This window comes from Papio anubis, chromosome 9, assembly GCF_008728515.1.
Source record: "Papio anubis isolate 15944 chromosome 9, Panubis1.0, whole genome shotgun sequence".
Classification (NCBI taxonomy): domain Eukaryota; kingdom Metazoa; phylum Chordata; class Mammalia; order Primates; family Cercopithecidae; genus Papio; species Papio anubis.
Genome location: NC_044984.1, coordinates 109,338,423 through 109,360,485, shown reverse-complemented (window position 1 = coordinate 109,360,485; position 22,063 = coordinate 109,338,423). Strand labels below are relative to the sequence as shown.

Here is a 22,063-nt window from a genome sequence, read left to right as displayed (position 1 = left end):
CCATTAAGTTCCTGTGGCCAATGCACAATTTTTTTTCCAGAGTCTATTTTCTGCTGCTTTTAAAATAATGGACTCAAATGTTTCTCTTCTCTAGCAAACTCATCTGTAGCATGCCAAGGACAGAGCTCGAGACAGAAAGGTTAGAGTGGCCTGAAATGCAACTGTTTCCTCACATTCTTAATTTTTCCCTAGCAGGGAGGAAGGTTTAATCCTACTTAAGGCAAAGCTGTTCTTTTGGGTTATTGGCTGAAATTCACAATGCTGGCCATTGTGAATCATGCTTTAAAGCCCTAAGCAGTGGTCACAAATGTATGATCCTGAGATGTTGATGAGGGAATGCAGCCCTTGGAAGTCTGGGAAAGATAACTCTTCAAGTGTCTTCCAAAGCCCAAGTGCTCAATGCTATGCTTTCAATATGCCATCTTCTATTCTTGTTTCTGATGGCTTCCTCTGGGAACAAAAGCTAAACAATGGGGAATAAAGCAATTTGCAAAATATAAAAGGAAAGACAACATAGGCACATGACATTTATACGTGCTTCATATATAAAATGCACATTCAATAGATATGCATCTACATAGCCAGCATATGTGGCTGTGGACTTCATATGCATGACATCATTTCATCCTCCCATGAACCCAGGAAATTAAGAATTAATATATTCATTTCTCAGAAGAAGAGACAAAGTCACAGAGAGGATAAATTACGCACCCAAGCCCACACAGGTGTTAAGTATTACAGTCTGGTTGTGGCTTTGATCAGTCTACTCCAAGAACACATGTTTGTAAAAATATTGCTCAGCTGTGGCTGGGTGCGGTGGCTCACGCCTGTAATCCCAGCAATTTGGGAGGCCGAGGCAGGCGGATCACGAGGTCAGGAGATTGAGACCATCCTGGCTAACACATTGAAACCCCGTCTCTACTAAAAATACAAAAAATTAGCTGGATGTGGTGGCGGGCATCTGTAGTCCCAGCTACTCTGGAGGCTGAGGCAGGAGAATGGCATGAACCCAGGAGGCGGAACTTGCAGTGAGCCAAGATCGTGCCACTGCACTCCAATCTGGGCGACAGAGTGAGACTCCATCTAAAAAAAAAAAAAAAAAAAACTGCTCGGCTCCTTCTTAAATTTTCAATTAAACTGAAACACACATGGGCACATGGACATGTTCACTACACTCATCATGCACATACCCAGATATCATACACCCATGCCAACAGGAGAGTGGGTACACTTCACCTTCAGCTTGGCTGCAATGCTCTCAACCTAATAACATAAAAATCAGTCCTTTTATTTGGACAAGGCCTGACTGTTTACAAAGCACTTTCACATACATTAACTCATCAGCATTGAATTTGCTGACAGGGCTAAGACAAGAAATGGACAAGGGAAGCATAATACATCATTGACCAAAATAATAATTTGGTCCTTTAGATACAGATTTTCATCTAAGGATGAATTACACCTTTTAGGCACATACAGGGGAGATCAATAGTCACAGAATCTTCATGCCATAAGGGATCTTAGAAATGACTGTCTTAGTCAGCCCGAGCTGCCACAACAAAGTACCATAGACTAGGTGATTGAAACAACACGAATTTTCCTGATGTATATGTAACCAGATAAATAAATAAAGGAAGCAAAACAACAACAACCACAATACAAATTTATATCTCATAATACCGGAATCAGGATTTCCAAAATCATGGTGCCAGCATGGTTAGGTTCAGGGAAGGGACTCGTGAATAGTTGACTTCTTGCTGTATCTTCACATGATGGAGGGAGAGTTCTGGTCCCTTTCTCTTCTTATAAGGGTACTGTATTAGCCTGTTTTCGTGCTGCTGATAAAGACATACCCAAGACTGAGCAATTTACAAAAGAAGGAGGTTTAATGGACTCACAGTTTCACGTGGCTGGAGAGGCCTCACAATCATGGTGGAAAGTGAAAGGCATGTCTTACATGGTGGCAGACAAAAGAAGAGAATGAGAGCTAAGTGAAAGCGATTTCCCCTTATAAAACCATCAGATCTCGTGAGACTTATTCACTACCATGAGAACAGTACAAGGGAACTGCTCCCATGATTCAATAATCTCCAACTGAGTACCTCCCATAACATATGGGAATTATGGGAGCTAAATTCAAGATGAGATTTGGGTGGAAACACAGCCAAACCATATCAGATGCTAATCCTATCATGGTATCTTCACCCCCCTTACCTCTTTTAAACTTAATTACCTCCCAGAGGCCCCACCTCCAAAACCATCCCATTGGGGATGAGGGGTTCCACATATTTGTTTTGTCAGAGACACAAACATGTAGTTCACAACAATGAACTAGCCCAGGCTCTTGACTTTCCAAGCAGAGAAATGGAAACCCGGCAGGAGGCAAGACTCTCTGAAGATCTTAAAGTCACATAAGGGCAGAGTTGGCTGTGTGAATGAGGCATTCTTCATTCAGCCAGGAGGCCCACAGTAGATGACTGCAGTCTTTGCTATCGGACAATTAAAATTCAGGCGATGGCACTGTATAACTATAAACAAGTTTCTTTTGTCTCTAGTTCTCAAGTTCTTTATCTATAAAATGAAAAAGTTGGATGTTCCAAAGTATTATTCATGAAAGACTAGTTTCATGGGAAGTAGATAAGTATCTCATCTAGAAGTGTCTCATCATCAAAGATATTTGGAAAAGCTGTCTCGTTCACAGTGAAAGAAGTTTCCCAGCTGCAGGACTTGTCAGTGCCTTTGACATACTGAAGTCATTTTTTGTTTCTAAGATGATGATATGGAGAATTTTCCAAATTTGCATGACCAACATGGCATCTGCATCTTATGTACTATCTTGAAGTATTAGAGTAGTGCAGAATCCTTGTGAAAAAATGTGGCTGAGATGAATTTTGAAGCCTCATCTAGCTTTAATATTTTATAATTTTATAATTTTGAATGTTTTATTCCTTCACTTTTCCTTCATTTTACTGACATATCATATGTTTCCTAGGACTGCTATTACAAGGAATCACAAACTAGGTAGCTTAAAAAAAAAAACAAAAAACAGAAATATAGTGTCTCACAGTTCTGGAGGCTCAAAGTCTGAAGTCAGTATCACCGCCCTATGAAACCTCTGAAACTCATAGAGGAGATCTGTTCAGTGCCTCTCTCTTAGCTGCTGGTGGTAGCCCGCAAGCACCTTGGAATTCCTTGGTTTATAGCTGCTTCACTCCTATTTCTGCCTCTATCATCACATGATGTTTTCTTTGGTATCTCTGTCTCTCTGTCACTTCTCCTTTTCTTGTGAAGACGCCAGTCATCTTTGATGAAGGGCCCATCCTACTCCAGTGTGATTTCATTATAACTAATTACATCTACAATGGCCCCATTTCCAAATAAGATTATATTCTGAAGTCCCAGAGATTGAGACTCCAATGTATCCTTTTGAGAGACACAATGCAACCCATAACCTATTCAAGCCATACACGAATGGAGGTATGAGAAGAGATTTCTCAGCTTAAAAGAAATGAGGAGCAAAAAATTATACAACTGGCTGTACTGGCCACTTTGTAATCAATCAACTAACAAGTAGTTGGATTTTTGCATGGTCAACTTAATTGATCATTAAAGTCAACAGATATAATTATACTTCCAACCATTTTCCTTTTACATGTCCCCCAAATTCCTTACACACACACACACACACACACGCACACACACACGCAGCATTTTCTCCCAGCTTTCTTGAAAACAGGATCAAACAAGCTAAACTGGCAGATTGAATGGTAGGGTTCAGCTATTTTGATGGCCAGCAGTACCAAGTGTACTTGGTTCATTTTGGTGGTGTTCTAATGCTGGTCACCAGACTTCGAGGCAAGCCACATCTATATACAGGCCAAACTGACATGTCTTTGTCTAGCTATTGTGGGATGTCTTTGGTCAAATTAGTGGTTGCTTTTGGTGCCTTTAATCATCTTGCTTCTGATCTCAATATTGCTCAAGCAACTGACCAGCTTGGTTCATTCACACAAAGACTCAGTTAAAAATAAGTCAACCACACAATCTGTGTGGTATCGTGTAGGCAAAAGAAAATAACAAAACCCTGAATTTTACATGTGGCTTCTTTTTTTCTCTCTTTCTTCCCTGTCTCAACCAGTCACGTAGACACAACTGCAGAAAGACTGCTATGCTCAAAGGAGAAGGGGTGGGGGGATGACAAGAATAAAACATATACACCATTTCCATTGGAGTATTCACGAGATCTTGAAGTTTTACCCCAGCGAGAAAAAGCTTGGCACCTTATTGATTAATCTCCTAGTGCATTCAAATCAGAATATGCTGAGAGCTATGTATGCCGTCCAAAACTCCAGGTCAGGGTGGTGGGGAATGGAGGTGGGGGAAAGAGGAATTAAACCAGATTGAAATCAGTTTCTCTCCCAGGCTGGGGAACTCTAGGATTCCTCAAACCTCAAAAATGGAATTGCTGTACTCTCAAGTCCCAGAGTGGCTTGATTCCAAGCCCCTGCAGCCAAAGCCTAAAACGTGGCTTTACTTTGGAGAATTCAAATGTGGCTTTGCTTTCAAGAATTTGGCCCTAGCATGATGGGGATCTGGTGAAACACTTGGAAAAATCAAAACTTGAGAGCTCTCAGCAGCCTATGGATCCCACTAAGGCCCATGGCAAACTGGCCTCTGCAGACGGGCTCTCCTTCCTGATGGAGCTGTCTGCCTAGTTGCCCAGATGCCTCACCTTCGGGAGAGAAGCTGTGCTCATGTTTTGGAATGCTCAGAGCCTCTTTGGGCCCCCTCCTTTTCCCCACTGCAACCTTAAGGCTCAGTGATGAGGCCACAGCTGTTTATGTGCTTAACTTTTCTTGGGATTTTTTACTTAAGTTACTTGGGATTTTTTTTTTTTTTTCCTGAGGCCCTGTCTCTTGCTTAGCTCGATGAGGTGTGCAAACTTCTCCAGACCTCTCCATATCTCTGCAAACACGTGCCATGTACCTACGTGGTAATTCAGAACACCAAGGAAATTAGAACCCTGGATGAAAAACAAGGGGCATGTAGGTTTGCTAAAAATAAAGTAAAATTAAAAATTCCAAAGATGACTTTGAAAAACAGCTGCAAGTTTCCTGATCAAAACATAGCCTTCTGGGGTTATTTCCAGGCCAGGCTGCCTGCCAAAGGCTGTGATGAATTCTAGGCTCCATATGGTGTGTCCCATATAACGGAGATTTGGCACCAGTGAATTCCAGACTCTAACCTGCAGTTCCAAGGCCTGCCCTCCTGGAGATGGGGGTTTACAAGGATTGACTTCCATGACCATCTGAGACCAGAGGTCTTTCTTCAGTTCTAAAGGAGGGTTTCCATGCAGACCTCTTACTTCTACTGTGGTCAAGTGACAAGGCCCTGGGTTTTGGAGTCCCAAATTCATGGGATCAAACCGTTGCCCTTTTACTTACTGGCAATGCATGTTCAGACAACAGATTTAACCTCTCTGAATTTCAGTTGCTGCATCTATAAGAGGAAAATTATCAAGCCTATCCTGTGTGGCTGAGTGAACTTATGGAGAAGCTAATGAAAGTACCTGGTACTATATCTGATACGCACTAGATGCTCACAATCTGGCACCCAGCCTTATTATTATATCCCTTCCCTTGTTCCCCACTAAAACATGGAGACAACAGTCAGTGCAGGGCATTCTAGGCCAGGTACTGAAGTCTCTAGAAGTCAAGAACAGTATCTGGGAAATAAAGGTTCCATTCCAGAAATGTTTCTTGAGCACTCCCCTTGTGCCAAGCTGTCCCAAAGGAGTTCAATGCGTAACAAAGGAAATGTGTGCATGTGTATTACTATCCACTGATGTATTTTTCTCTTCTCTCTCTTATTCTGCTACATCGATTTTTGCCATTAAGTCAAAGTGACAGAGTGATAGACTTAGAGAATGGAAAGGTGGTTTCCACCTAGAAGAAAGAGCTCGTAGAGTAACAGCAAAAGAGGGTATGATATAAGGGGAGTTACTCATAGGCAGGTAGGAAAAGAACAAAGCACATTCCAAGTTAGGCAGTCAGGGAAGGGTCTCTGGTCAACCCCCAGCAGGACTCTACATCCCATAACAAGAGTCAGTGGAGGTAGAATCATCTATATAGGTTTGGAAAAATCTAACTACATCTGGACGGTGGTTCCATTTCTCTGGGATGGAGGCTGCACATTGCTGAGAGGTACCTGGGAGCATGGCTTGAGAGGGGACCTTCAGTTCCCCAGGTTTTGTGGTAGCATCTAAGGTCCCATGTATCCCAGTGGGAAGTGTTAAGAGCCAGAAACACAGTGTTTTCTGGGATCACAATGTGGGAGACCTTCCAACCCTCGCCAACATCAGGGGTCAACAATGGCATGGCAGCACGGCACCTGGTGGGTAGGCAAAGCCAGCCTCCCATGGCAGAGCACAGTGAAGACTCGGTGGAGGGTCATCCTGTCCAACACCCAGAAGCCTCCCAGGAGATGAAGCAGAGAGCAGAGACACCTTGAAAAAGGAGACACAGCCCTTACCAGGAGTTTCAATTGACTGAATATTTATTAAAGAGATAGTTACCTCTAATCGGCAAATTTAATTTTTTATGCCATTAATGGAAATGGACACTCCAGAGCAAAATTACATATAAAAACTAAAGAAAGCTATGTTTTGTTTCATAAATTCTTCAGGATACATCTGAATCATAGCATATAAAATGGAACCCTCCTGCACATGAGTGCATCACAGTATGCTGCCACGTGAGTAAACAGAAGGCGAAGAGGGAGGGGCTTTTAACCCAGGCTTGGGAAACTGGCTATAAGAAAAGCTTCTCGAGGGAAACGAGCCCCAAGTGAATTTGAAGTACCTGAGGGGTGGGAAGAATCAAGGTCAGGCAGAGAGTGCGGAGTAAATCTGTGGCAAGGCGGACAACATAGACCAAGGCGGGAAGCAGAAATATGTGCAAAGCAGACAGATTCTCTGCAATTTGAAAGTGATGGAATGCCAAGTGCAATTTTTTCAATATTAATGGGTCCCCTACTGTGTGTCGGGTGCACAGTAGGGGGATCCAGAGGATGCAAGAGTGTGGTAGGGAAGGAGTCTCAGCTGGGATCTCAGGAGATGTCATGACCTTAGGATGTGGAAAAGGAAAACTGTGCTGTCCAAAGTCACTTCAGACCCCCGAAGTGTGGCAGAAATGCGCAGTGAAGCACCTTATGTATCCATGTTAAATGTTTGGGTGCAGCCTAGGTGGGCATCAGGATAGGGGAAGGGGTGGGAGGAGTTAATTAAGTCACTTCTGTCTCCCAGATCTGTCGCCTCTAACTCCTGGGCTGACACAGATCACCTACAAAAACCAAGGCAATGGTTCCTTTCTCTGTGACATTCTCATCTTCCTTGCATGGGACCCATTCCCACCAAGGCTTAGGTGTCTTCCAGAGTCTGTCACAGTGAGTCCCAGGGTGTTCTGATGCTCATGGCCAACTCCATGCAGGCACAACAGAGAGCAGGCTAGGGTCTGAACCTCATTTTCTCTCCTGCCAGCTCCTTAAGGGAGAGCATCTAATACTCCTTCAAGGCACTATCACCCGTCTAGAGATGGGCATGAAAGACAAGGTAGCATAGCTTAGCGTATACAATGCAGGAGGCAATGGAACATTATGAATGGAACATCGTCACCGGCCACTTACTATAGTATTTTCAACTTAAGAGTTTGCATATGACTAAAAACAATCATAAAATTATTTTACATTATTTTCACAAGCCAAGAAGTGCTTTGAATTCATTTTTGATTTTTTTATTTCAATTGCCTGCTCCTCCTATGCCAGCCCCAGCCCAGGAATAGGAGGAGTCAGGGTGAGGTGACATCCAGGCATGCAACTGAGACTAGTGTGAAGGCTTATAGAACCTGACAGGTCTGGGAACTCATCTTGGATACGCCACTTTGTAGCTGTGTGACTTTGGGAAAGTCACCTGAGCTCTCTATAAAATGAAGATTGCAGTACCTAATTCCTAAGGATATTGTGAAGAATAAATGCATGATAGCTTAGCACCAAGCTTGGCAGATAGTTGGTGATAATGATCATCAACAACTGTGGCAGTTCTTTAAAATAGCCACACATTTTTATGACCCTTCTCCTATCAAGAGGTGGCATCTGTATCCTCCCCACTCAACTCTGGGTGGGTTTGTGACTTCTTTCACCAAAAGAGTACGGTGGAAGTGATGCTGTCTGAATTCCATGGCTAGCTCATAAAAGGCCATGCAACTTCTGCCTTGTTCACTAGAACACTGGAGCGCTGGTTCCTGGAGAGAGTATGGTTACTTTGAGGCCACCATGCTGTGGGGAAGCCCAAGCCACAATGAGGAGTCAGATGTAAATTATCTGATCCAATATCTGAGCTAAGCACAGCCATCAGTCATATAAATGAAGGAACCTCCAGATGTTTCCAGCCACCAGCCTTTAAGAATCTTCCCAGATGAAACTTGGCCATCATAGAGCAGAGACAAAACAACTCTGCTGTCCTAATCTATAATCCTGATCCACAGCACCCATGAGCATAATGAAATAGTTGTTGTTTTGGGGCACTAAGCTTGGACTGGTTTAAGCAACATTAGATAACTGGAATACCAATCTTCATCATTATCGTCACAGATTTTTATTCAAGGTACCATTTGGTAGAGATCTTTATTTGATGTATTCTTAAATAAAGTATATATACTGCAATACAGTGTCAAATCTGAAAATAAGCATTCTCCAGCAAATATCAAGTGTGTTTTGTTAACCAATATTCATATGTTTGCAGAGCCTGCAAACAACTGATGAGCTGGTAAGCATTGGCATGGCAGCTGCCAACATGTTCTTGCAGGAATTTTTGCAATTTAGTAGTATAATAACAGATTTTACAGGTATCCATGGCATATAATTATGACCCATATTACATGTCACCAGCTTATTGCTTGACTTTACTTCTCTATTAACAAAAAAACAGTGCTGTGGGTTTTACATTAATTGCAATGAGAATTAATGGCTACTTCCAGGCCATTTTATCTGCAAAAGAACATTTTAGGTTTGATTTTGTTTGTTATTGTTATTCAGGAATGAGATTATCGAGACACATGGAAGACTACCTTCCCTACTGTACTGTAAGTTTTTTTTTCTTTTTTTTCTTTTTTTTTTTTTTTTTTTTAGTCTAGCTCTGTTGCCCAAGCTGGAGTACAATGGCATGATCTCGGCTCACTGCAACCTCTGCCTCCTGGGTTGAAGCGATCCTCCTCCCTCAGCCTCCTGTAGCTGGGACTACAGGTGTGCGCCAACATGCTCAGCTAATTTTTGTATTTTTACCGGAGATAAGGTTTCACCATTTTGGCCAATATGGTTTCCATCTCTTGACCTTATGATCTGCCTGTATTGGACTCCCAAAGTGCTGGGATTACAGGTGTGAAACACCGCACCCAGCCTGTAGGTTCTCTTAAGGCAGGAATTAAGTATTATCTTCCTTCTCCCGTTCCAGGACCTAATACAGTGTTTCATATATAGTAGGTATAAAAGGGTATGGTAGCCATGAAGACGTGACACTCAGGTCTCCTTTCAAGAAATAACTTGCCATTCAGCTGCAAGGAGTGTAGTAGTGTAGTTAGTGGACAGCCCTCAGCTGCAGTACCTTTGAGATCTACTTCAGCTTTTAAATTAAAGCCACATCTTTCCTTGGGAGCCCCCAGCCAAACACTGAGCATGGGAGAAGTACCAGAGCCTGGCCAGTTCTGCCCAGTGCAGGACTCCTCTAACGGGAAATCTCAGCTCTGGAGGAGCTCCTCATTAAGTTGGTTGAGACTTTGTTGGATCTTCATTGTGATCTGAGGCTCTTTTTACCTACTCCTGTTTCCTCTGCCTTTATCTTTCACAGGCATTACCCCCTAAGACATGTCTTGCATTTCTCACTCCATTTTAGTATCTGCTTCCCATAAGACTCAATGGACATAGGGAGGTGTTCATCAAATTCAACCTGATTACATAAGAAAATATCTATTTGAGAAGATAAAGCTTTGGTTGATGCTATAGACTGAATGCTTGTGTCCCCCCAACCCCCAAAAAAACTCCTATGTTGAAACTGAATCCCCAATGTGATGCTATTTGAAAAGAGGGCCTTGAGAGGTGATTAGGTCATAAGGGTGGAGCCCTTATGAATGAGATTAGCTCCCCTCTCATTAGTGCTCCAGAGACCTTTCTCACCCCTTCTACCATGTAAGGATATAGCTAGCATTTCTCCCACCTGCTTTTCCCAATCCCTCAGGTATGTTTCTAAAGAACATTTACCTTGCAGCTTAAAGTGGCTATCATTCCAGAATTTGCAATTCCTCCAAATATTAGCTGTTGTGGAAACTCATGGTGGGCCTTAAACCTCCCTTATTCTATCTTTGATTTGACAAATGGAAGGAAATGACACAAATAAACCAGAAGAGAAGAGCCTAGGATCTGAAGGCCTATAGACTTTGGTTCAAACCCTGTTTCCCCACTTACTACCTGTGAAGCTTTGGCTGCATAGACTGTTTTCTCTGTCCTCCACTGCCCATCTAGAAAAAGGGGGCTCCCAATATATCATACTGATTTATTTTTCAGCTCATGGTAGACAACATGAAGAAGAGGAAGAATGAAAAAGAGGAAAAGGAAGGGAAGATGAGAAGAATGGCCAATCTGGGGTACCAATGTGATTTTGAACCAGGCAACAAACTAGAAATTCAACCTGGAGAACTGGACTTCCTTTGAACCAAATGATCCCGTGTTCCTCTTGGACTGGCATTTATTTGCTGAATACCTCCATGTTCCTATCCCATGCTAGCCTCTCTGTTGGTGCAGCTCTGAAATCACTGTAAGAATACCATCCGTTCTATGAGGGCTGGGAGGGTGGCTGTATCCATGTCTGAAGGCATGAGGTAGGTCTTCAGTAATCATTTGGTGAATGAATGAATTTGAATGAATGAATGAGCATGTGAAGCTTTCACTAGCCATGAAACAGCCTTTAGTCCTTTGTCAACAACAGCATAGGAATTAGGGATCTTTGGAAGCCTTGCTTCTTGCAAAATCCACATCTCAGCCACAAAGAAGGAGGCCTGGGAGTTATTAGAGAGCCTCTTGTTTGTTTGTTTTGCAAATGAAAATCAGAGCTGAGGACGTGCACTGCAGCCAGCTGCAGGGTTCTGAGTTAACCCCTTTAGTGTCACAGAGCCAGTGGCTTCTTTTCAGAACTACATTTTGAGGGAGATGAGCCTGAAGTAGTGGGAGGAGAGGGTGCTCTATTGAATGGAGTCCCAGCTCCAGGTTGAAAGTTCTGGAGACCTGGTTGTGCTTCTAAAGAGCTCTGGGAGCTTCAGAAAAATCTCTTGATTTCTCTTCATGTTTGTTTCTCTGCCTAAAAGTTATGGGATTAAGCCAGTTAAGCTCCAGACACCTCTGAATTCTACTATCCCAACACCAAAATCAGTTTGTGCCTGGAGTGAAATGTTTCTTGGCTGAGTTGGAGTGGGAGAGGGCACATATGAGCCTGTCTGTGGAGTCTATGCCACATCACAAGAGGCATTTTTCCCTCTACGTCTAATAATAATCTTGATAATTATGATAATAGTAATAACTATTCATTGAATGTGTACTGTGTGCTAGGTACTCTTTCAAAACTTTATGTGGGTCCTATTTTAATCCTCACTATAACTCTGTGAGGTAGATGCTAATATAATCCCCATTTTACTGATGAGAAAATTGAGAAACAGAAAGGTTCATTGTCTCACCCAAGGCTTTGGGTAAGTGGTGGAGCTTGGATTCAAACCTACGAGATTGGTGCAGGATCCTTTATTCTCTACCCTTTGGGTTCTCCCAGACTGCCTATGTCTACTCAGAACTGTCTTAAGCTTTCAGAGAAAGAAGAAGGCAGTGAGAAGAAGCAGTGAGCCACAGGCATAGTGAGAAGGCATAGATAGCACCCAAACCCTGGCTCCAGCCCTAAGTATCCCTGGGACTTGGGGAGTTCTTCTGCCCTGAGGTCTCAGTTTCTCCATCTGTGAGTTGAAGTAGTCACCCATGGGAATATCCAGGGGTGTCCCCAAGCTGATCAGTAAATAAGAGAATCTTACACCAGACCTCAGAGAAGAGCTCCCAAGACTACATCCAAGGAATTGTATGAAAAGTGTTGTGTGTGGGCATTTAGCTATGGGGGTAGGAGGTTCATGGCTCCTATTAGTTTCTTGAAGCGCACACACCAGGGATCTACAATACAACAGCATTGTCAGTGTAGACTCTCAGCAGCTAACACACCAGAGGCAGGTCACTCCTGTGATCATGCTGTCAGGGTTCAACATCTGGCTGTTAAAAAGAAAAAAAGTCAAATACTTGACTTCATTTCATTATCTTCCAACATCTAGAAATTTCCACAGTAGAAAGCAATAACTTGGCACCCTCAGGCTCAAAATCTCTCTCTTTACGCACAGCCCCCTTCTTTCTCCAAGAAGGAAAGTCTCTCTTGCACTTAATACCCTTCAGAATAAGCCAGAAATATGCTGTCACCTGCAAGAATTTCCAAGCAGATCCAACAGAGAAGTGTCATATGGACAAGGTGTGTGAATACAGAGCCTGCAAAAATGACCAGGACTTAGCATGCCCTCAGCCAATTGCTTTGGTGCAGAAACCTTCTGCGTGTGTATGTGTATGTGTGTGTGTATGTGTGTGTGTGCATGCACATGCGCCTGTGTGTGTGTGCATGCAGTGAGAGAAGGCAATAGGCTGCTGCAGTAAATACACCAGATGGAAAGACAGTCAGATATGGGTGGGAATCCCAGCTCCTCTCTTTATCAGCTCAGTCATTTCAGATGAGCTCCTAACCTCTCTGAGCCTCAGTTTCCTCCCCTGTAAAATTCCAGCAATTTCACAGTGCTGCTCTGAGGACTTAATACAATAACTCATGTAGTGAAGAATTCATGTATTGCAGCTGCCCCATGAGCAGAAGTAGCTCAACATATGGGAGTCCAGATGCCTTGGTGACCTTGGACAATTCTTTCTTTTATTTTTTTTCCTCCCTCCTGAGCCTTAATTTCTTCATCTGTAAAATAGAAGTGAAGTGACAGAGAAGGTTGATGTGTTAAGCTTTCTTTTAGTTATGGAGCTTTGGGTTTTTTTCCCACCCCCAGATAAAATCTCATGGGGAAACCCAATGCATATAACCATGAGAAACAGTGGCTCAGGTTCAAGGAGAAACAGCAGACTCCAGCGGACTGAACCTGTCTTAACCACCCTCGTGCTGGTGAACCTCACAAGTGTTGGGCTGCTGTGGAAAACTAGCATGCCATTTCAGTATTTCCCAGTTTTCCTTAATCTGTGCAGCAAACCCATACTTGCCATGGTTATGTACTACTTCCATTATTTATCTACTTAATATTTTTCTCAACTCAATTGCTTATCAATTGCTCAAATTTAATTTAATCAAAAAGGAAGCCACATGTCATGACATCAGGGGAAGACCAGTATCTATTTTCATAAATAGAAGGTCATGTGAATCAAGAGTATAAGGAATACTGGATTTATTTAACCTGCTGAAGTTTGACTCCCCGGGATGTCATCTCTCTTTCTTAAAAAGGAGGATTCACAAGGGGGTAAGAAAGTGTTCAAGGACCCTAGCACCCAGCTAAGGCTTTTTCCTTAATAAGCAGGATGGAACGAGAAGAGAAGGAACTCAGCACTGAGCATTTCTCCAGCTGTGTTGCTTCAGGATGCTTTTAATTGGCTTCCACATGTGGCGTTGTTGAGAAGCACTCTATGATCACTGTAGCAGGTTTAATGGTGTCTCCTGAATACCTAAGTCCAAGTCCTAACATCCCCCACCACATAACTGTGAATGTGGCTTTATTTGGAAATAGGGTCTTTGCAGATGTAAGAATCTTAGGATGAGATCATCCTTAATTTAGGGTGCACCCTAAGCCCAAGGACAAGTGTCCCTATCAGAGAAAGGAAAGGGAGATTTGATACACATTGAGAAAGCCATATGAACATGGGAGCAGAGATTGGAGTGATGCAGGCTTGAGCCAAGAATGCCTGGGGCCATCAGAAGCTGGAAGAAGCAAGGAAGGATTCCTCCCTGGAGCCTTCAGAGGGAGCGTGGCTTTGATGACACCTTGATTCTAGACTTCTGGCCTCTAGGACTGTGGAAGAATACATTTCTCTCATTTTAAGCCATCTGTTTGTGGTCATTAGTTGGGGGCAGCCCTAGGAGATGAATGCAATCACTAAATCTGTTCCCAATGTAGCATTCATCAACCTAATCCCATGAGTATTTTTCCTCTACATCCTCCTTTACCAGAGATCAGGAGTTGCCATTTCAGAAGAAGCTCCCCCTTCCCATAAGAGATCTCCCTTCCCCTTGCAAAGAAGTGCCATTGGTTTGTCCTCAGAAGCAGGGAAGGTAAAGACATTGAATAGGCCTGGCCAGAAGACGCTTCTGTGTTCTCAGAACTCACTGTCTTGGAAATCTATCATCTCCCATCCTCCCTCCCTTTACTCCCAGTCCTACCTGAAAGGTCCATAGAGAGAGGAAGGACGCGTCTTCGTCTTGGTGAACCAAAGTGTAACTTTGGGTCACTACTTAAGAAAAAGAAAAAAAAGAACCCTTATGAATAAACCATGTTTTGCAGTTTTTTAAAAGCCATAATTCCAGAGCGAATCAATGGTTGGAACTTCCCAGCTTAATGCGAGCCAGATTCCTGCCTCTTCACCCTGTTTCCCTCTCTCCGGCTCTCCCTCTCTTTTCCTTGTACCAAAAGCTGTCTGCTAAACTTCTAAAACACCCTTTGCCTTTTTGACCCTTCAACTTGTCTTGAACTTCAGAAAAAATTGGGGAAATGGCACTGAGTGAACTATATATAAGTCCTGGGCGTGTAAGGAGGAGGGGGGAGAGGGGGCCATGCGGGGGAGAGGGCTCACCATGAACTTGGGGCCTCGGATATTCGCTTGGGAAAAAAAAAATTCCAACTCTCTTCTGTTAATGGAATTAGTAAATATTTGTTGCTCTGTTCTAGGCCGGTGCCCCAGGGGGATATCTGGAGGAAGGGAAAAAAAGAAGGCAAATAAAAATAAAAGACAAGCTACTTTTCTGCTCCTTTTCCCTCTCCAAAGACACTAAACAGACAAGCTGCAGGATTAGAATGAGGCCTTGTGTGGCTGCTGCGAGCAGGAAGTTGCGAGGGGGCTTTGCAGCAGGGAGGGGGCCATGGTGGGGAAGAAGCAGGCCTGCTATCTGGTAATGGGAACGCCATTCCTGCCTAATGAAATGATTGCTGGCGGAGTTCCTGAGTTACAGCGCAGCCTGCACAGCCCCTGGCTGGCTTCCTGGAGCCCAGAGACCCCGGGCTGGGGCCGGGCCTGATGTTCAAAGAGCGTGCAATGAGGCAGGGAGAGAATAAGAAAGTGACAGAGAGGGAGCTGGTGACAGGGATGAGAGACAGAGAAGTGGAGCAGGGGAATCAGAGATCAATGGCTAGATGGAGAGAAAATGATAGAAACAGTGGCAGATGCGCGGCCAGCGAGATACAGAGAAAACAACGGATGGCGGCAGACAGAGGAAGAGACTCGACAAAGAGCCTCTGTCAGGCCCAGGGAGATGGATGGGAGAGAATCAGAGTGGAGGACCCAGCTAGGCTGAGGCTGAGAGATGGATGGACAGGAAGAGACCTGGACACGGAGGGAGAGAGAAGCGGAGATGAGAAAAACAAAGACGTGGAGAGACAGAAAGATGGGGCAAGGCAGAAACCCTGACGTCAGAAGGAAGTGAAGAAGAGGAAGGAGTCAGGCAGTGGGAGAGACAGACATGGAGACAGGGTTTAGAGGAACAGGAAGGAATGAAGATTCAGAGAAAAGAGACAGGAGGTCCAGAGATCAAGGCAGTACCTTGCTGCACACGGAGAGTTCAGTGCAAATGGATCTTTGTAAGATTCCATTGCCTTGAAAGGAAGTGAGGTCCTAATAGACTTTGATTATAAAATAAAGAACATGTTCAAATAGGACAAAATAAGGAAGGGGCAGGAAAGGAGAGTAAAAGTCCTTCCCTATTGTCCTGCTGCAATCATTCTCTGACTTCTTCAACTTTTAACAGATTTTACAATAAATGCGTGGATGGCCTGGAACATTTTCACCTCATGTACATTGTTTCCGGCCATCCAAGGAGCCTCCAAAGAAGATGTTATGACTTCTACTCTTTTTTAATTGAAGAAGCTGAGAATCAGGGAGGTGACATTACTTACAACGTAATACAGAGAGGAAGGGGCTGGAGTTGGGGCTGTAGTGTGGGTGAACAAAAATAATATAAATGCTGGAAAAGGGGAAAGGTTGGAGGTTAAGTGTTCTGAGGACCTCATTTTGCTCAGGAAGGGCTATACGAATTATTACGTTGATTACAGTGATTAATCATAAGCATGGTAAGAATCAAATGTGCCTATTTACACAATAGAAATAGAACCAATAACTTCTGAAAAAAGAGAGAAGAAAAGGTGGGTGGGGAGGGAAAGGTAAAAATAAAATTTTATCTACCTAATACAAAAGAGAAAAGGAGGAAGAAAAAAGCAAAGACAAAAAGAAAAAAAGATGAAAATGTGATTAAGTAAAAATTGCTAATGAAAATGCAAAATGACACAGTCATTTTGGAAGACAGTGTGGCAGTTTATTACAAAACTAAACATTGTCTTACCATATGATTCAGCAACCACACTCCTTGGTATTTACCTAAAGGAGATGAAATCTTATGTGCACACAAAAACCTGCACACAGATGTTTACAGCAGCTTTATTCACAAATGCCAAAAGCTGAAAGCAACCAAGATGTTCCTCAGTAGGTGAATGAATAAATAAAGCATCGTACATCCAGACAATGGAATACAGGGTTATTCAGCACTGCAAGGAAATGAGCTACCAAGCCATGAAAAGACATGGAGGAAATTTAAATGCATATTATTAAGTGAAAGAAGTCAATTGAAAAGGCTCACACTGTATGATTCCAACTATATGACATTCTGAAAAAGGCAAAACTATGGCGACAGTAAAAAGATCAGTGGTTGTTAAGAGTTAAGGAGGGAGGAATGAAGAGGCAGAGCACAGAGGATTTTTAGGGCAATGAAACTGTTTTGTGTTATACTATAATGGTGGGCACATGTCATTATACATTTATTGAAACCTACAGTGAACTCTAATGTTCACTCTTGCTGTTGTACATTCTGTAGGTTTTGCAATTGGAAGATAATGATGTGTCAATGTGGGTTCACCAATGGTAGCAAAGGTAGCGGTCTGGTGGTGGGAGGGGCTGTTGATGATGGAGGAGGCTGTGCATGTCGGGGCAGAGGGTGTTGGGATATTCCTCTGTCTTTTCCTCAATTTTCCTGGGAACCTAGAACTGCTTTAAAAATAAATACAGTCTTAAAAAATAAATGTAATTGAAACCTCGTAATCAGAAGGTAGAGATAAATTCACACTAGTCTGGAATCCCATTAATCATAATGGGATTAAACTCTTCAGTTAGAAGATAATTGGGAATGATTTTTTTAGATCAACAATGTGCTTTTCCTGAGGCATACATAAATTAACAGAAAGTTGAAAATTAAAGATCAAAAAAAGATTCTAAATAAATACGAATCAAAAGGAAGCTGGTTTTGTAGTATGAATATCAGACAAAATAAAGTTTGTGGTAACCCAGCTTTCTATGATATCTAACTATGGGCTCTCGCTCTTGGCACCCAGGGCCAGGTCTCTGTGATCAGACGTCCAGGGCATTGCAGGTGGGGTTGTGAACTCAGATTTCACAACTAGTTTTTCATGAGACACACATTGGGCAACCACTCTCTCTTACCCCTTGCCTTTTGGTTTCCCACCCTGCGCTATGAGACCTATTTTCTGGTAATGACGCATCACTGGAGAGGGAATGCAAGTAAACCACCTTGTGAAATGGTGAGTCACAGAGGCAACAGAAAGAATCAGACACTAGGGAGAGAAGTGGGGGAGAACGGGTTTGAGGGGTGCAGACCAGCTTCCCCCTAGAAGGCTGCTTTTCATTGCAGTGAAACACACCATACTTTCTTATGTCTTCTCCTCCCATGATATCATCTTAATTCCTCAATCTGGAAATGTCCAGGTTGCCGTTGAGTATGGGTAGCAGTTTTCTGTTTCCTGTTTGTATTAAGAAGGCAAGGGCTGAGTTTCTTGGAAAACCTAAGTATGTGTGGGTTCTTATGATGTATTTAACCAAGAACCAAGTAATTGCCAAATATCAACCTTTTGCCCCTTCATTGTGCTGAGGCAGAATAGAGCATTGAGAAGAAGATAGGATGGTGGGAGTGGAGGGGGATGGCCATAAAACAGATAGCTGTCAATTGCTAATGCCTTCGACCATGACTGCATCCCAGTAACACTACACAGCTTACAGTTCCTCGCTCTTCTGTGGCTTTGCACACGCATCTCCCACTACCTGACATGTTTTCCTTGCCCCATGTCCCCCACTCCCTTTAGCTCTTTCTATTACCCATTTTTCATGCCAGAAAGCCTATCCTGAGTATGAATTAAAAGCCCCTTGTCTCAGTGCTCTGTACTTATTTATGTTAAAATACTTATCACTCAACATTGTAATGACCCATGAACTTCTCTCTCCCTCTCCACTCCCTTTTTCCCAAAAGTTACAAAAATCTAAAAGGAAGAAAAAACATCTCTTTTTCCTTTTATCCCTCTGCTCTGCATTAGGCTAGGTACACGGTTCGACAAGAGCCTGACATGTGAGGGGGATGAATGATGTAAAGTCTCCAATCGAGGACCTTTGCTACCTTGAACTGCAGCATCAAGAACTACACCTTAACCCATCCACAGAGACTCTGATCTTTCCACATATTTGATTTGCAGAAACATGAAACAACAAAGTTAGAAGGCACCTTAAGAGAAGCTCTTTTCCCTCTGGTTTGTAAATGAATTCTAAATACCTCCACTTTACATCAACAGGGCAATCCCACTCTGACCAGCTTCATTTGAAGAAATGGCCCATGATTTTTTAACAAATAAAATTGTTAAGCTACCGTCCATCTGATCAAGCCCTCATTTTACAGAATGGACCTCCAAGGCCCAGAGAGAAGGGAGGAACAGGTTCAGTGTTGCATCTTGCAGCTATATCTCATTCCTACATTTACCAGGTGTAAAATCTTGACCAACTGACTTCACCTCTTTAAACTCCTTTATTTATCTGTAAAATGGGGGAAGAGTGAACCTATCTCATAAGGGGTTGTTGAGAGTTTCAGTTGGGTAAGTTAAGCCATGTCAAGAGTATAGACATTCAATGAATGTCGATGACGATGATGATGATGATGATGATGATGATGGTGATGGGTGTTGTTGTTATGCCCTATTATTCTCTCTCCATCCAGTACTCTTTCTACTCTACACAGCTAGCTCTGAAACATAATATAATATGCCAGTGACCCAGCCAGAGTTTGAAGAAATGAAACACAAACCACCCAGCAGCCTCGTTCTTCAGCTACAGTTACCCCATTAACAGCAGAACAGTCTCAACAATCTGGATCTTCATCTCCTGGCAGCCAAGCCTCAGAGAAGAGGCTCTTAAGATACCAAATTTCTCTAGAAAGAAAGATTAGGAGGAAGTTCTCACAGCCCAGTATTGAGGAACTGAGCTCCCTTTTCTCAGCTTCGTTTTTCCTCCCTGCCTAGTGTCTTTCTCCTGAAGCTGACTTGTTGTGGAAGCTCTCATTCTGTAATGAGGGGCTGCAGAGGCATGAGAAGCCTCCAGTTTCCCCTGCCCACCTGGAGAAAAAGGTGAGGCTGGGTTGGTTGCAAAGAGCCTGAAAACTGCCTTGGTACAAGGCCTTACTCTCCCCAGCTTCTAGGAGTGTTGCCAGCTGAATGCTTTCCACTCCCAGCCCTCTTTAGGTATTGCCCTCAACTGAAAAGATCCCCCCTCACTCAATATTACATCTTCCTCCAAGGACAGCCCACATCCAAAGATTGGTGTGGCAAGAGAATTAAGGCATATCACCCTGTCCCCAACGGAAGGGTCATCCCATTTTCAGAACCCCCATGGGGTCGGTTGAACCTTTGCTGAGACTGCATCACAGCTCAACTTCTCTTTCCACCCAATCCTGATTCTTTTCCTTCCCTTCTAGCTCCAATATATGCCCAGTACGTTAATCCTCACCCAAGAACCTGGTCCCTAGGGAGTCTGCAACTGCCAAGTCAGACAAAGTGAAAGGGGCCAATGTGAGCCCCTTGTCTGAAGCTTGGCTGCCCAGAGATGGAGAAAATCCAGAATGAGATAGTTCTGCTGTTAATGGGGTAACTGTAGTTGAAGTACGAGGCTGCTGGGTGGTTTGCATCCCATTTCCTCAAAGTCTGGTTTAATAGGTGTCATTTGGCTTGAAACCCATTTTTCTGCCCAAGACTTAGCCCCTCTACTAGAACAACAGGTGCACCTAGACCAGCTGGGTCCAGGTCTACCAAAGTAGTATCCACATCACAGCAGCACATGGGGTGACTGCAGGTGGCAACAGACAGGCATTTTTAAAATTTGTTTCCAGGTGCCTCCAAAAAAATCTACAACTAGAATGTTCAAATCCCCAAGGTAACAGATTTTTTAGCTTTGGATGAGTCTACATATGTAAGACAATGTACAAACTGAGTGTGTAATAGATTTGGTGGTTTGCTGGTAGGAAGAATCTGGAAATGCCAGGAAAACTCTGCTCTCATTTTGCAGATGGAGAAATAGGAGTATAGGGTGGGGAAGACATGACCCAAGGTCATCTGTCAAGTTAGAGGCAAAACTGGGGCTAACAACCAGCTCTACTAACTGCAGTTTGGGGTTGGTCTCCCCTGCCCTGACCTGCGTGTGACAAATCTTGCTGACTGAGGAACCAGGTATCCTAGGAGGCATTGGATAGCCATGGAAGTACCTGAGATGCAGGAATTACTGTCCAAAAAGTACAAACCTTAGCTCGGTGGTATCTGCCATCCACAGACTAATCTTCCCACAGATCCAGTGTTTGGCCCAGGTCTCCTTGACCTTCCTCCCCAAGCCCATGCAAGAAAAGTTAATAGGTTCACGCCTGTAATCCCAGCACTTTGGGAGGCTGAGACAGGCAGATCATCTGAGGTCAAGAGTTCAAGACCAGCCTGGCCAACATGGCAAAACCCCGTCTCTACTAAAAATACAAAAATTAGCCGGGTGTGGTGGTGCTCATCTGTAGTCCCAGCTATTCGGGAGGCAGGAAGATCGCTTGAAAGTTGGAGTGAGCCGAGATCGTGCCACTGCACTCCAGCCTGGGTGACAGAGAGACACTGTTCAAAAACAAACAAACAAACAAACAAAAACCCACAACAACAACAAAAAATGAAACAAAAAAACACTGCCTGGGTTCTGGGTTCAAATCCATATTTCACCACTTCACTAGCTGAGTGACTTGGGCAAGTCACATTTACTCTGAACCTCTTTCTTTCTCATCTAAAATGGACATAAATGCCTACTTCATCGGGTTTTTGGTGAGATTTCAATGAAATAAAATATAAAACTCCCATAGCACAAAGTCTGGTACATTGTTGGCACTCAGTGATTGTGAGCTGTTCAAGATAGATGTGTATGAGGGATTTTCTCTTCCTAAGGGAGAATGTTTCAGTTAGCTATTGCTGTGTAACAAACCAACTCAAAACTTCAAGGTTCAAAACAAAAATGATTTATCATTTTTCACAATCATATGGGTCAAGAATAGCTGGGTGGTTCTTTTGCCCCAGTTTGGGGGCATTGTTTGGGTTCATTTACTGCATTTGACTATTTGCTGGGCTGAACTGGAAGGTCCACGTAGGCTTCCTCAGATGCAGGGAAGCTCAGTATTTATCCATGTGGTCTTTTGTTCTGTGTGGGACGTTTCATTATTCAGTAGTAATGTGAGCTTCTTTACAACCTGATGGCAGGCTTCCAGAGTGAAGGTTGCAATCACCAGGCCTTTTAGAGACTAGGCCAAGAACTGGTATATCATAACTTCTGCTATAGTCTATTGGTCAAGGAA

At 43.3% G+C, this 22,063-nt stretch overlaps 1 long non-coding RNA gene across 2 annotated transcripts in view; it reads right to left on the bottom strand.

Annotated features, from left to right (window-relative positions):
* Positions 1-1,078: 1,078 nt before the first annotated feature.
* Positions 1,079-22,063, bottom strand: part of LOC108581127 — a 173,416-nt gene continuing 152,431 nt past the window's right edge. For both annotated transcript variants that reach the window (XR_002515873.2, XR_002515872.1), the window contains 3 exons: positions 14,953-15,068; positions 14,543-14,613; positions 1,079-1,835 (listed from right to left, as the gene is read on the bottom strand). This is a non-coding gene — a long non-coding RNA (uncharacterized LOC108581127). The remainder of the gene's footprint in view (positions 1,836-14,542; positions 14,614-14,952; positions 15,069-22,063) is intronic.